The 13,233-nt window shown below is 44.0% G+C and overlaps 1 protein-coding gene across 1 annotated transcript in view; it reads right to left on the bottom strand.

Annotated features, from left to right (window-relative positions):
- Window positions 1-12,477, bottom strand: part of LOC148185166 (uncharacterized) — a 164,262-nt gene extending 151,785 nt beyond the window's left edge. Inside the window, exon 1 of the mRNA XM_088053667.1 lies at window positions 12,331-12,477. The gene's annotated coding sequence lies outside the window, so the exon portion shown is untranslated. The remainder of the gene's footprint in view (window positions 1-12,330) is intronic.
- Between the last annotated feature and the right edge of the window lie 756 nt (window positions 12,478-13,233).

Below are 13,233 nucleotides of genomic sequence, written 5' to 3'. Positions count from 1 at the left end.
GCAATGACAGGAAATATTCCTATAATTTCCAAACCAATGACTGGAAATGAGGATCAAGGAATCAAGAAAGCTGAACCCTCCTAGCAGTCAAGGCGAATTCTAGCAGACTTGCTGACACACATTAGAAGACGGAGAAACTACTGACTTTAAGAAGTGATAGAAAGCTCTCAGCAGCCTCTCACAGACCCAAGGAGGAGGACACAGAAGATGATCCATGCATCTCATGCACATGGTCACTTTACACATTGAAAAATCACAGAAGAGGCCAGAACAACTTCCAGTCCCCCCTCATCAGCATGACCCCAGCAACAGCTCAGTTTTAGCATTGGTAACCAGAACTCTGCAGGGTGGCATCCTCACCTAAGAGGGTTTAGGCCATGCAGGGGACACCACACCTGTTGGGCACAACTCTGTGCCTGAGGGCCATGCTCAGTGGGAGGGGAACTGCAGGGTTTGCTCTCCATCACTGGGAGTGCATGGGCATAGCCATGGTAGCCACTCAGCAATTTCAGGCCAAGAGGGAGAATTGAAAACACAGAAAATGGTCAGGATAAACAGACCTTTATTTTATCTTTTTGAGAATATATCTAATAAACAAAACTACAATAACCACACCAATACCAGCCTTCACCACAGCTGGCCTCCAGCTTTCTTTCAAATGCTATCTTTACAAAAGTCAGAGCTTTTCCCAGCTGAGAAAGTAAACAAGCCAAGTTTGCCCTATGACCAACCTGGTGCTGACTTGGGAACACATTTCTAAGCTCTCACTGAGGGAGAAAGTAGTGCTTGTGCGCTAGATTTGGCTCCTGGGGCACCATGGTCCCACAGGAGTTTGGAGAGGCAGCAAACATCAGTCACAATTTTATGGGTAGAGGATAAGATTGAGGTAATGAAAAGGGGTCTCATCTAGAGACAGGTCTTAGAAGAGCTCTGCATCCTCCAAAATATTTAAAGGGATTGTTTTTTCCTAGGAAGAAAGCAGATTTTTAGCAACCTATTTCCAAAAAAATAAGAACAAAAAGAAAGTTGTATTACAGTTTTCATTTCTCCTTACATCTTTTCTTTCTCATTTCCTCTCACACACTGGGAATTCCCTTCTGATTAACTTTTTAAAAAATTTTAAAAGAATAAAAATTTTAAAACCAGCACACACAGAAATAAAGAAAAAGGCAGCCTCGGAGCTGGTATCACGTGCTTCCAAGACAGGCAGAAGCTTTTTTCAGGAGACTGACAGATCAGTCAAACACGGGACTACTCATTTTTATAACTCTCATCAGGAGCCTTCTTGCCCTGACAAGCCTTCATTGTGCTCTCTGCGGGCAGCAGCCAGTGCAGACCTCCAGCATCTGATGAACCCAAAAAGGATCGGTGGCTGGAGGGGAAAGGGGACAAGAAGGGTGACCCTCCTAAATAACTTTTGCAAAGTGACTCATCCTTTCACTGACAGCATTAACATCTCTGCTCCTGCCAGCTGGGCAGCTGCTCCAGCCCTCAGAACAGTGAGGGAATGTTTTGTTCCAGAGATGGGAAAAGGGGGGCGCAGGGGGAACAACCCTTCTGTGTGCATGTGAGCGTGCATTTGTAATTGCCGTATGATTTCAGCTATTTTGACCTAATAAGAGTTATTGCATTAGTCACCAGCCCTGGTACAAACAGATGGGTTTGCAAGAATTTAAAACAGAAGCAGAAGGGAAAAAAAAAAAGATATGAGAGATGCCACAGTCTCCAGGGCAAAAGGGTGTCCTGGGCATGGGAGTTGAGGAGGTCCCACACAGTACGACCCCACTGAGAGAAGCTGGCCCACAGCACCTGGTGACTTCCCACCTCTCTGACAAAGTGCCAGGAGACCCCATCCTTCATCCAAACAACTGGACTCAATACTCCTCTTGTGCTGAAAAACATTCTCATGAAAAAGAAAAAGCACAGCTGACGTTAGACAATGGTTTCTTTAAAGACCTCCATATTTTTGCACATTGTAAGATCAGCTTTCAGATCTTCACCATAAAGTTTCAGTACAAGTCAGTAAGGCTTGCTTGGGACACAGATTGCCTGGTTTTGCTCAGGGAGCATACCTGGTGTCTGGTTAAAGAAAAAGGCATGGCAAGGCAAAAGTTAGCCTTCCTATATGCTGAAGCATCCAGATTAACCAAACATAAGCCTCAGGTCCACAGGGTTGAGACCACCAACATTAGGAAAGCAGATTCAGTGCATTTGGAGCACTGTTCCCACAGCCAATATTTACTTTTCCAAACTAGAGCAGGAAGGCTTTGCCATCATTCATGGAAACATGGGCAGTTCTCTACTAAAAATACTTTCTAGCCTTCCCCCTTTCCTCCTCCCTACAGCATTTCCAATTTTCTTTCCAAAAGCTTTGGATAGGCCTCTGCAGACTCTACTGCCAAGAGGGACTGGACACACACACATATCTTTTCTGCCTGGCTCCAGCAACATTCCCCTCACCCATGCAAAAATTCTTCTTCACCCAAGAGCTCCATCCAAGTCCACAGGAACCTCCCGTTGGCTTCTACCTTGGAGTATCAATTCTAAAAACTCTCCTCTGAAGCCTCTAACTTCCCCACCATGTCCCTATATTTACTCTTTGCCTCAGCACCTTTCATCAAGCCAGTGCAATCAACGCAACATTCCGGGTAGCTGCACCAGAGCATTCTCCAAAACACAGGTACAGCCACTCCTGCACGGGGTTGAACGTGGGACATGACAACAGGGAAAGGAGTTCCCTTCTAAGCACAAGAAGCCCATGGACCAGAACATCTATTCTTTGTGGGGCACCTCATCCCAAAAGGATGGGAACTGGGAACACTGACATCAGGCCTAAATGTGGACCCTGAGCCCCAGCGTGCAGGGAAAGGGAGGGGGAAGCTTCTTGCACTAAATTACAGATCTGAACGTCAGTGACAGTAACCCCAGTCAATGAAAACTTGTAAGAACCTGCCCAAGCACATACATTTTCATTTTAAAATAAAGAGAACAAATTTGGGAGCATAAAGGTTTTAAATTGTTGATTGGAAGATTTGCATGTAGACAGAGTATTGTTTTCCTCTCCTGGCTCACTGGGTAGCAAAACAGAAAAATTATGTGTAATTAAATGGAAACAGTACCAATTAGCTGTGATTCTCCAAGCTGTGGAATGAGTAAACCAACGAGGAAAGACTGTTCTTGTCCTCTGGCAGCCTCTTCATGTCAAGATTATTCTGAAGATATCTTAAATCCACTTAAGCATGAACTACGCAAACAAATTTCAAAAGAAATCAGTGCAGGTGGAGGGTTATTTACTAGCCAGCGTAATACTCAATCAAACATATCCTGAGGAATTAACTTGATTGCCAGTACTTGAGCTCATTTCATTAACATTACATCTTTGTCCTCCTTGAGTTATGCCCCTGAAGTTTAAAGATTAATCTAGATAGGGACAGGCTTATCTTTTACCACTATAGAAAGTGGCCTTTGGGTCAACACTTTTAGATACTCCTAGGGAAAGGACACACACAAGGACAGCAAAAGTCAACAAGTTACTGTATCCAGTACACACAAAATCCTGAGCTTTAAAACAGTCAGGCAGACTCCACTAAGATGTTCCCCATAAGTCCCATTGCACAATAACAAATTCTGATTGAAGTAGTGTTTCGTTATAGACTTATTTTCCCCTCTGAGATATTGTCAAGGCAGAAATTGCATCACCTAAACCTATTAAATAACTGCAAGAACAGCTTGCTTCTCATAATTTAAAAGTAGTATACTGACTGTGCAGATCAGCAATGATCAGTAATCCTGGTTTATATTAGTGCTTCACACAAGAAGAGAGTTGGACCTGAATTTGATGTGGACAGATTCTTCCGATAGTTCTCTTTCATGAGAATAATTGCTGACAAGCAAAGGAGAGAATTTAGCGCTTCGTGGTGCAAATCCAACATCTCAGCTCAGACTTCTACAGACAGATATCCACCAAAACATCATCAGCATGTTGTTCTTCCATCTTTTTTCATGCATATTTTTAGGCTCAGCACAAAAGAGGCAGAAGTACATAAAGAACACATTTGCCAAAAACAAAAATAAAAGGAAAAAAAAAGAAGCCACAACCTGGCTGAGTCACCATTTGAAGCTATTTCATGGTACTGTCACCTCTCTGAAATAACACCAACTTCTTCCTGTCTCAGGGATAATTTGTTTCAGTTTGGTGAGCTTGATATTAACACACCCCAATTAAAGTTTTTTCTTCTGAGCAAACAAATGGCAGCTTGCATTCTCTAAAACCTCACAACTAGTCTGCTGCTACATACCTGGGGATTTTTGGGGGTATCAGGAGGGCACCTTGGAGCTAAAAGGAACAGAAACTGTGTGTGGCCAAGAGGAACCTCTTCTACACACCAAGGTTAGCCCAATACCATGTGTCCTGCCCACTCTCCACCACGGTGTGACCCTGTTGGCTTTCCTCCAGGCAGGGAACATGCCACCTCCATAGCACCTGCCAGCACCCTTTCAAACTATTTGTCAAGTAACTATTTGTGAATAATTCTTTTAGTGCTGACACATTTTATAAGTTGGCTGAAGATAATTAACAAATAGGGAAAAAAAATACAATTGTGTAGTAGAATAATTTATTGCTAATTATTCTCTCAGGTCTAAGAGAGTTGCTGACCTTCTCGATACATTTCTTTTAGTTAAATGAGTACAAACAGATGCTGACCTTCATCAACACAGCATTGATAGATTTCCTGAGGAAACACAAATGAGAGTGTAAAGACATGACCAAACATATCCCAGCCAGTCGCACATTAGTCATGAAGAGCATTTTCCAAAGTGCTTACTTGGTTCTAATGCTCTGTGTTTTGGAGGGGGAGTAAAGGGCATGTCACACCTCCTACAACTCAAATACAATGGTCTTGGAGTTGAGCAATTGAGAACCCAAGGACATAAAACAAGTGGGTATTTCAGATCATTTTATACATTGTTTTGCACTTTTTTTTTTTTTTTTTGTCAAGACAGCTTCTGGACCATTGTTACTCATCATTTGCATCAAGTTTTAATCTAGGGACAGCAAGAACTGTGAGTTTGAAATGTGACACCACACATCACAATTTAATGAGGCCTCTAGGGCTACGTGCAACACTGCCTCATTCCCCCTGCACGTACAAATACACTCAGATGGTGAATCAGAACCGAGAGCATCTTGCAAAGCACCCCAGGGCTTTATTTAAAGGAAAAAACCCTGCGATTTGTCAAAGACACTACAGCTCTCTGGAAAGAATGAGATAGTCTTCCTGAGTATTTGTGCTCGTGGAGATGTAGAGATCCTTGTCAGGAGTGGAAAATGGAATCGTTATGGTTTTTAATCCTGAGCAGCAAGTAATTTTAACAGCAAAGTTTCTACTAAATCATTTTTCTTGACCTGAAAGGGTACACACATACAGCCTCCAACAGATGTGTAAAGCAGTTAAGTCAGTATAGATGCTCCATTCAAGGCCCTCCTGAACAGAGATGCCAGTGCTACATAAAGACAGGTATTCATAGCATCCTCCTAGAGCAATTCCAGCCATCCAGCTTTGACATTATTCACAGCAGCTATACTCAGAAACACAAGTTTTCTCTGCAGTCCCTGGAGCAAGGAGACTGACCAAGCACAGCTTGACTCCCCACGCTAGAGAGGGCTGAGTGAGGACCACCGCTCCCTGTCAAGAACTTTTTGAGATACAAGTCAGTGACCTGTCTGCAACAGACCTCACACAAGAAAAGTAGTTGAAGACAGCTAACAAGCTCTAATCAGGAACTTCAGGCAGTTTTGAAATAAAATGACCAATACATCATACATCCTTTTCCCTGGCTGCTGGGGTGAAGAGTCAGAATTATAACAATAAAGTTTTGCTTTTAGTTTTTAATGATGAACTGACAAAAACGCTCAGTACAAATCCAGATCTGTTTCCTTCTGAGGCTCCCCAAACATACATTTCACCTACTTGCTTGTGCACACTCAAAAAGCTGAAAACACTGACTTTGATCTAGCATAGAAGTCATTAATTACAGAAAGGAGACTAAGCTTCATCTTTCAATGTTCACCACCCCATCTCTCTGTAGGCTCTGCAGCTATGATACATACATAACCTACAGGAGATCTCTGTTTTTCCAAGTACAAGCAAACTGCCAGCAGTACGTGCTGCCGCTCATTGTGGAAGTTAGTACCAAACTCTGTTACTTAAACATGGAATCATAGATCATTAAGGGTTGGAAGGGGACCTTAAGGATCATTTAGTCCCAACTTTCCTGCCATGGACAGGGACACCTCCCACTAGGCCAGGCTGTGCAAGGCTTTATTTAACATGGCATTGGACATTGCCAGGGATGGGGCATTCATAACCTTCCTGGGCAACCTGTTCCAATAACTAATCACTCTCATAGTAAAGAATTTCTTCCTATGATCTATCCCTAATTTCCTCTCTTTGTGTTTGTGAATAATCTAACACATTAAGGCCTTGATCATAGGATTCATATTTCCTATGTGACACTGTCTGATAAACAACTTTTTCCTACCTTTGGCATGGTGTTGCACACTGCCCACAAGCCCAGGTTTTAAACTTTTGAAAGGTTTACTCAAGAGCCTACTTGAGTAACCACTGCCTGTGTATCAGAAAGAGTTAGAAGAGCTGGTGACACTATTAGACCCCCACAGCTCTGTGATGCCTGGAAATTCAATTGTTGAGGCATCTGGAAAAGGCAATTTGTGTCCTATATTGCAAAGGAAATCAAACAAAGCCTTAAGGTCTTCATCATTTGACCTCACTCATGATTATGACTTCGGATTATGTAACCAGTCCCATCCACAGGGGTTTAGATCCCCTATCCAGAGCTCTGCTGACCATGATATTTCAGAGAAAAATAAGAGCTAAAAAAAACCAGGGGAACAAATTCCCCAAGCTCAGAAAACCCCTTACTAGCAAGCAAGAATAAAGTTCAACATCCATTCTGCAGGCTGTGGCCCAACAGGAATCACAGCACTCTACCCCATGAAAAGAAACCCCTCTTTCCTGAGTATCCTGAAAGACAGGGATGAATGAAGGGATCCTTGTACCAAGAAGTAGTTGCTGAGTTCACACAATCTTATTGCTAAAAAAATAGACCAAACAAAAGAAAATTTTTTTTTTTCCTTTTAAAGCCTCAAGTGAAGCTCTCCACTGCTAAGCTGCTCCTCTAATTTGTACTACTCAAATACCTGCAACACTATCTCTCTTACCAAGATTAAATTCAGGGAACTGGCAGGGACTAGACAGCAGCTCTTTCACAGAAAAATAGTTCTGGAAAATGTGTCTATGTCTTCCAAATATAGGTACTTATATGAAATGATCACATTATCCCTCAGTCTGTTTCTGATTCACTGAAATGCATGAATCTCTTTAGATTCACTTCATAAACAGATTTTTGAACACCCTCATCATTTTGCTGACCTTCCCCCCGATTTTCTTTGCACCTCAGCCCTGATTCTACTCAGAGTTCAGAGATAGACTATGGTCCTTTCAACACGAACTTGACAGTTATAGGTAGAAAAAAAATAAAAAAGGAATATCAAGAAGATAGGAAGTTAATTTCTCTGAAGGCATAATATTTATATTAATATTTGCCAGTTTTGACAAAAAGGTCCCTTTCACAGTGCAGGTACAAGTTATCATCCACCATTTGCAGAACATTAACAAGCAAATGTCTGGATTAGCACATCTAGCTGGAACAGAAGGAACTGCAGAATGAATTTCAAAATTAAAGAGCCCAGAACACCTGAGCATCACAAGTGAGCACAGTGCACTGTACTTTGAACACCAGCCAGTGAGACTACATTGAGCTGAAGCACAAGAAGGAACCACAGTCTTTCTTGAAAGTACTAAAACAAAATCCAGCGGGACTTGTAACTCAGCAAGTAAAACACCTGCTCTTAAGTTGAGGATAGGACAGAAAAACATGCAGAAAACAGTGTCTCCTACTGAAAAAAAAAAACTAGAAATAGTTCTTCAGAAACATGTATCTTCCTTCACTCACCACTTTAGCAAAAGTATGAAGGAGGAAAGCATTCTTTCAACATTTCACAAACTTAAGAGAAAAATCAGTAAATCCTTTAAAAACAAGCACTTACCTAGGACTTTCCCCAAAGTTGGTGTACTTCCCTCAGGCACTGCACAGAAAGCCACCCCACTTTCTGCAGCTAGTAGCAATGAACAATTACAAATACCTGTCTTGCTCTCTGCAGACTTTTGTGATACTAAAATAATTTTCAAATGGAAACAGCTGCAGGACTGAGAGGGTGCTGGAACTAACATACCTTCACCCTCTTTTCTTCTTGGTTTCACCTTTGCACTAGAAGATGTATTTGCAATGCTTTGTCTTTTGAGACCATTCAGTTTTCTTTTACTTTAAAATTATGCTTCCCTTTGTTACCTTTAATGTTGTTTCCATGTCCCTTACTGTTAGCAGAGCTATCTTAAGAGGCCTTGGAAGACAAGGCTAAATCTCATTTTTGCCTCCACATAAATGATGTTATTCGTGGGGAAACCAAATACAACTTTTCCAGTAAGAGCAGAGAGAACATATGAGGAAGGTATTTGGAGAAAGCTGGGTCTGACCAAACCTTGGTAATTAGTGAGGTTTGGGATGGAAGACAAGAAACAAGGTCTGTGTTGGGAGATGCAGGTGGGAAGCTGAAAGTGACTGAAAGTTTGGGGGCTGGAAAGAGACCCAGGGGCTACAGGGGTCAGGCTGACCATGGCCTTTCCAGAAAGGTCTTTTTCTGTCACCCCAGCTTTCCATTTTTCTAGTCTCTGTGACTACTTTCCTTGATTCCATTCCTTTTCCTCCTATTCCCCTCCTCCAGTACAAGCAGAAGCTCAAGGGGTATTTTGAAGTACTGGATATCATCATTTGTGCATCTTCTTGCTGTCAGCTCCTTCACATGCTTCCACCTCCTTGTGGCAATGGTCAAGCGCAAGGCAGGGATGGGGCTCCCATCTGGCAGGAGCAAGGCAGGCAGGCCCTTCTTGTGGACCACAAAGACCACACACACAGCTTGGGTACTGCACCTGTGAAAGCTGTGCTGAGCCAGAGAGAAAGGAGGGCAGATACAGCCAGATATGTCAGGGCTGCTGGGGAATCAGCCACGCCTCAGCGATACTGGTTTCTGCTCTCTATTAATAGGGCACCAGCTTCCTGCTCCTCCAAGAGTCAGAGATGCTTTGAAGTAAAATCAGCTTTTTCCGGGGACTGATCAAAATAGAAACCCAAGCTGCCTAAATCTGCAATGGAAATTTCAATCAACATTAAGTTTTTAAATAAAATTTGGACTCTATTCTGGTCAAAAATGAATTGAATAAAGAAATCAGATACACAAATAAGGTTTTTGGTCAGCTTTTGCTTTACATTCACTCTAATAAAACTTCCTGCAAAATGAGCGTTAACTCTAGGAGATCCCAAGTCCTTACTTGTGTTGAGACACTGCCAAAGATGCCAGCAGTCAGCCCAAAGAAAACAAAGAATAACTAGAAATTTTGCACAGGTAGAGACCCCATCCTCCAGTTCTGACAACTCCCAGTCGGTGAAAGTCAGCCTCCCAAAGAGTTAATGTTCCATGGGCCAATAAAAGTGTGATTGATTCATCGATAACACACTGCTGCCTTGGGGAGAGGGACGAAGCCATCTCCAGAGACAAGTGAGGCAATTGTTTGCTGTCCCTGGTGCCCGCAGAGTGCCCCGCGGTAACCCCTGTGCTCTGGAATACTCACGTTGGTTATTTCGAAGCGGGGTGCAGAGCTGTGCTTTCCCATGGCTGCCACTAATGACTTGCAGCTGTTGCTAATCCGTGCCTCTGATTTCCTTTGATTGCTGTGTGTATGGATGCCTGTGGTAAACAGGCATCTGCCAGGTGCCAGCACAATCAGGGGGGAAAATATAAAAAGTTCCCTGTTTCAAATTCAATGTGACATTGTGCTTGTCGAGAGGCAGCCGTTTAACTATTTAAGGGGAACAGTTTCCTGGGCTCTTCACTGGCCTCCTGGCTATGTTGGAGATTCTCATGCATTTTGGTGACAGCAATCTCCCAGCCCCAGCTGTAGGAAATAGCCATGGGGAGAAGCTGGTGTCTAGAGGAGCTGTCCCAGCCATATAACTCAGGCCCTGACATGCAAGTTTGGCTCTGCTATCCCACAAAGCTGGGGCTCTCTGGCTCCACTCGTTCCTCCCTCCTCAGGCACAGCATCCCAGAGCTTTAGAAGGACATTTGTTCCCATGTGAACTCTCAGGCTGACCTCAGCCTGCTGCCCCTTCCTCCTCGACATTTTCTGCTCCTGCTTCACATTACATGGAAAGGCAGTGAAACACCTCAGCTCGCAATTCCAGGCTAAAAAGAATGGAGCAGCAGCTTCCCACAGCCCATTAGGGAAATACATGTCTTGATGGAAGCCAAGGCTAATATTAAATTTTCCGGAAGGAAGCATAAGGGTCTCACAATAAAAAATGTCCCTGAAAGTGTTTCCCCAGCAGGGTGCCATAGCCTGTTTCTAGCACTAATGTTCTGCCTCTGCCCCACAGCCCCTCAAAGCAATTTCTCTGGGCATTTCTGATTCCCCTCCTGTCACAGCAGCCAGCTGAAGATGCCACACAGCTGCTCCTCGCCTCCATCCATCATCCTTCCTCCTGGTAGCAGGTAATTATTCCCAGCTGTTCATTACCCAAGACCATCACACCTGACCCATATTGTTTGCCTTTCATTTGCACCTCAGGTACAGGGAAGAAATACATAAAGGAAAGCTTCAGAGAGGAACTTATTATATGCCAGCGCTAGATAAAGGGATATCCTGCTCTCTCCAAAGCTTTTTTGTGGCTCATTTCCTTGGGTTGCTACTCACTTGTGCACCAGGTCACATTTAAAGGGCAACAATGAGTCAAAGATTCAAGTCTCCTGGAGCATTCATAGGTGTCCTCAGCACTGTCTTGTTCTGGTTTCCCTGCCTGCTCATCCTGCTTCCCTGCATGCTGTCAGCAGTCCTCAGGCTCAGGAGAGTGGGAAGCTCTGTGGAGCAGAGCAGAGGATGCAATCCCTGTCCTGACAACAGTGCTGGAGAAAAGTCACGGATATTGAAATTTACTCCAGTCTCTTTAAGTCTTGTTCTACTCCCTATTAGAAAGAAGGGGGAGCTCAGCTTAGGAGAGGGCAGTGATGTTGCACCTGAAAAGCCAGAGGGTACACAACTGCAAGAGTTATGTTCTCTAAGAGTCATAGCTGTGTGCTGGCATTACAGACCTCCTTCCCACTCGAAAAAAGAAGGCTAAAAACAAACCATATATCCAAACATGCACACACAATGTCTGCAACCAGAGCTGTTCACCTTGTTCAACTAACAGCTAAGATAACAACTGAGAGTTGACTCATCACTATCATAGCTGATACAATCCTTTCATTTTTGTGCAAAGTGCTAATTCTAGCTCCCTGCAGACAGATGACTGAAATGGAAAGCTGAGCATCCTACTCTCCTAAAACAAGGCAAATAAGGTGCCTTAGAAACCAAAGGTCTCTCAGTTAAAAATGATAGGGCTGGGCTTTGTTTCAGAGAGCCAGGATGACAGAAGGAATTGGAGAGAAGCTGATCCAGGTGGAAAAGGAGAAAGGACCTTCATGAGTGTGCCACTGTGCACTGCTCATAGGAGAGTTAGAGGATGGGGTCTTTGAGCTAGGGAACAAGTGATGGGAAATGGGGGTTTTGAATAAAGAGGCAGACTTCTAGTGTTTGACTGCTAATGAGTTCAGTAACCTTGTACATGGGAGGTACCATCTGACTTCATAGACAACTGAGTTCTCTATCAGCCTTTTCTCCTCTGTGGAATAACTAACTTTCAGCTTTGGTCATTATGTCATATTTAGCTGATGTAGAAAAAGCACATCAATTTTGGTCACTGAACAAGGGAAAGCAAAAAAATCCTCTAGCAAATATAATGCACATCCAAAAAGTTTTCTTTAGCTTAAAGACTGGGTGATTTTGGGCTTGGAGCTACACTGGCCCTCAAGACTTCTGCCAAGGAAGAATGCTCTGACCCTCTTAATCAACACTGACACTCCAGTCTTCCTCTGGGCTGTAAAGCAAGGCTCTCCACACTCCCAGCTCAGGGGGGAAAAAGATGGGCATTGGCAAAGAGCAGCAGGGTGAAGGTCAAGGCAGCTCCCAATTAGCCTGTCAGCTCTGTTCAGAAGGTCACATATCCTTGTTCAGATGTGACTGGGGACTCAAGGGGACAGGAAGGTTTTACATTTCACCATTGAGACTAACAGAGGTTTTGTCAAGTACTTACCAAGTTATTTAGAAGGAAAACAAGAACTCATCTGGGCTTCTCCTTTGTTTCAGTCCTGCTCTGGGTTCAGGCACCTGAGCTGGCAGCTGCATCTCTTTCTAATCACACGAGAGAGAAGGGGACATTCATGCTGTCATCCCTGCTGGCATATCCTGTTTCTGTAAGTTCACATCTTGTAACTAGCCTAAGCTAGTCAGGGCTGTGTTTTTCAAGGAAAAGAAAAACATCTGAACCTTGGCATCAAACCCCTCTGGAAACTGGCCATTGCCTAGGACGTAACCAAGCCCTTCAGCTCGGCTTTCATTACAGCAAGATTTCCCAGGAGAAAATTCCCAGAGGTCTAACAGCAGGGACTTTTCTTAGGATTTACGGTGTCACAGACCTGGTTTCTGCAGCAGTAAAACACACAGACACACCACCAATCCCACTCAAAAGCCACTCACAGACCCACATGACCTCTGCTGGGAGCACAAGTCTGTTATCAGCCTCCCCCCCAGCAAGGTAGGAGGGTGCCCGAGGACCGGCTGGATGCCAGTGGTGCTCTCCCAGGCATCCCTTTCAATGTGGCAGCAGGCAGCACAAAGAACAGAGGGGCCCAGGGTCCCAGCCCAAGCATGGTGCCAATGATGCCAAAGAGAGGTACCCTGCCCCAAGGGAGGCCTGTAGGGCCACTCCCCACTAGGGAAAACTGAGGATCAGACCTGATGCAGAGTCTGACTCTGCTTCCCTATGCGGATTTGCAAGGTTCATACACTCTGTCCCCTGAGCATTATTTAATCTGCAAGGTAAACTGGCCAGCACCAGATTCCAATGATGGCAACAGCCTCTTGTTGCCATCAACAGCTCCAGCCTCCATAGAGCAGTAGAGTGGAGCAAGCACCTCACAATGGATGGATGCACTGC

This window comes from Pseudopodoces humilis, chromosome 1 (assembly GCF_049639895.1).
Source record: "Pseudopodoces humilis isolate 2021_Gansu_Grassland_sample_001 chromosome 1, ASM4963989v1, whole genome shotgun sequence".
NCBI lineage: Eukaryota > Metazoa > Chordata > Aves > Passeriformes > Paridae > Pseudopodoces > Pseudopodoces humilis.
The sequence above is the reverse complement of the archived record's forward strand: the minus strand, read 5'-3'. Positions and strand labels throughout refer to the sequence as shown.